The following is a 2926-nucleotide window of genomic DNA, read 5'->3' as shown; positions in this document are numbered from 1 at the left end:
CCTCTGGAATTGGCCTCCAGCTGTTGTCCCTGCAAGGACAGTCAGTTTACTTATGAGGCTGTCTTTCACTTGATAATAATTGAGACTTCACAGCCCCAGGTTCCTCTTTACTACCCAAGTTTTCAGCATTCTTTTGCAAGCCAGACTATCATGTGCAACACGTTCTTCCTTCCTTTAGAAAGAAGAGTTATGGTTCCTACCTGATGACAGGTTGTATTTTCCAAAAGTGAAATTGATTGTTGTGTAGGCCATTCAATTATAGCAAGAGAGAGAGAGAGAGAGAGAGAGAGAGAGAGAGAGAGAGAGAGAGAGAGAGAGAGAGAGAGAGAGAACAAAAGCAGGAGCTTGAAAGTTAGGCAAAAGCAGAGAAGATTCTTGAATATGAAGCATTCTGCTGGGAGACAGTACAAAGGTGTTGATAGAAATATATGGTGTAAAGAGTGAACCTGTAATTAAAGGCAAAAAAACAAATGACTTCAAAGGACTGAACATCATTTTGATTTAGAAAGAAAAAGAAGCAAAAATAAAAATCCACATCATAATAATAGATTTTGCTGCTCCTCTCCAGAAGAACATGGGAGAGAAACTATGATAAAAGAAAAGAAGCAAATTGCTTGAAGTGGAAATTCAAAGAGTATAGAGATGTTCTTTGAAAGTAAAATAAAATCTCATAATGGTATTTTATGTTACAAGGATCTGTACTTCACTATATGAAAAATTATGTAGAAGATCAGAGTAGAACACAACCATGTCTTTCAGTATATATATATATGCACACAGACACCTTCACATACATACATAATCCGCCCAGTATTATTTATCATAGTAACACGGAGAAGCCACTTTCAATATGGCATCAACACATTTTCATTAAAAATAAGAAAATAAACAAGAAAGACAAAAGGAAAGAAACACCAAAGCAAACTACATACATGCATGCATAATAATGACTCAACTTACACAGAATCATATTTATCAGTATTTTCATTACATTGATAAATAGTCAGTTAAAAAGTTGAAAGCAGACACATTGCTTCGATCTAGGATTTAAAATTGTTGTTTCCTTCCAAATGCAGAATTTTTTTAGCACACTCCATGGTTGATAAATCTATCAAGCATCATAAATTGATACATTTCAAAATTTTGGTATATCATTCAACATCACATTAACTTCTTTACCCTCTTGATTCTCTTCCCAATATCATATTATCAATAATGTGAATATTCAACCAAATCAAGTTACAGTTCTGGTGTGGATTCAAATTTCTTTTATCAGACCATTGTCTTGGTTGCAGATCTTCTTCCTATCCCTCAAGCTTATTCCTTCTGTCCATTATATATATAAAAAAACACCCATTAACCCATGTAAAAAAATGAGCAGGCCTTCAATTGCTGAGTTGCTACTACCATCTTGACTTTTTAACCGCCTGCCCCTACAAATGCCCTGTACAGAAGTTATAGAGAGTAAGATTTTTGTGCCCATGATCTAAAGTAGACATGTGCAACTTTTCAAGCACAGAAGGCAAGAAAAAGGTATTTGTTTAAGCTTGTATCTGTCCTTTTCACCACTGAAGTCAGACTATGGTAATACAAATCAGAAGTGCATCATTTGCGAGTAAATCTGATGAGTTGTTATTTTATCATCACTATAAATTGTCATTAAAAAGTGACAACCATTTTTAAAAGGTAGAATGACAAAGCAAACCTATGAAGCAAGATGTAAACATTTACAGTAGTTTTGTACATTTATTAATTTGATTTGATTTCTATAGCACACCCCCCCCATCTCAGCAAATGATTCTGGGTGGCTCTCAATTCAGAAACATATATTATAATTAAAACCAAATGTAGTTCCCCACTACCACAAACTATAGAGTCAAGTTTCCAGCCTTTGGGGAAATAGAAGGGGGTCAGCACACCCAGAGTGCAATGGATGAGATTCACTTTGGGAAAACCATCTTTGTGATCATGGTGTCTCCCTTTCCAGGTAAATATATTGGCAGAAAGATCGCAGAGATGGGAACTCCCTTAGCAGGTCAACTCAAGATGCCTTCAAAAGTGTTCGCTGTAACCATGTCTGCCATTATCTCACCCGATGCTAGTTAAAGAGGACATGGCAGATCAGGAGACAGAACACCATGTGGCACAGCACCAGTGATTTCCTTAGCCTTCCTCTGCAAAGAGTTGGTAGGGCAGAAAGGACTTTACTTACCCTCACTAGACTTCTTGTGCCCTCCTGAGCAAAAAGAAAAACTTGTAATTATATAGCTTCCTGTTCCCTGTTTTGGCTACAGTTCAAAAGCAATTTCGGTTCCAGCCAAATATTTCTCTCACATTGTCTATTGATCTAGCAACTAGCAGTATTAATTAAACAATTGTCTTTTTTTTTTTATAGAACAGCAAGTTACAGGCATGTCAGTAAATGTACTTTCTTTGTTCCTGTTAAACAGTGGTTTAAACAGAAGATTCCAATTTCCCCGAGGGAGCCACTGGGTGGAACAGCTTGGAAATGAAGGAATCCTGGGAAGATCAACTTGTCCTCAGCTGATCCCTGGAATGCCTGTTGGCTTTCATTCACATGATGTAAAAACTGCAAAAATGTATTAATACATTTTTATTATTTTATAATTATTTTATTTAAAATGTTCTTAATAACAGAAATAGCAGCTTATCATTAAGCCAGTGGTGGGATTCAGCCAGTTCGCACCAATTCGGCAGAACCGGTAGCTAATTTTTTGTTGCCCAGGCCCAGAATGGACTTCCGGAAGCGGCATCCACACAGAGAACCGGTTGTTTGCATATTTGAATCCTACCACTGCATTAAGCCCTGGTGGTGCAGTGGTTAGAATGCAGTATTGCAGGCTACTTCTGCTGACTGCCGGCTACCAGCAGTTTGGCAGTTCGAGTCTCACCGGCTCAAGGTTGA

At 37.4% G+C, this 2926-nt stretch overlaps 1 non-coding gene across 1 annotated transcript; it reads right to left on the bottom strand.

Annotated features, from left to right (window-relative positions):
* Positions 1-1835: 1835 nt before the first annotated feature.
* On the bottom strand, positions 1836-1995 carry LOC114922605. The gene has a single exon (XR_003810445.1). It is a non-coding gene; the product is annotated as a U1 spliceosomal RNA (small nuclear RNA).
* Positions 1996-2926: the final 931 nt, after the last annotated feature.

The sequence above is a fragment of the Protobothrops mucrosquamatus genome, unplaced genomic scaffold, assembly GCF_001527695.2.
Source record: "Protobothrops mucrosquamatus isolate PMUCROS unplaced genomic scaffold, P.Mucros_1.0 scaffold477, whole genome shotgun sequence".
Lineage (NCBI taxonomy): Eukaryota > Metazoa > Chordata > Lepidosauria > Squamata > Viperidae > Protobothrops > Protobothrops mucrosquamatus.
The sequence above is the reverse complement of the archived record's forward strand: the minus strand, read 5'-3'. Positions and strand labels throughout refer to the sequence as shown.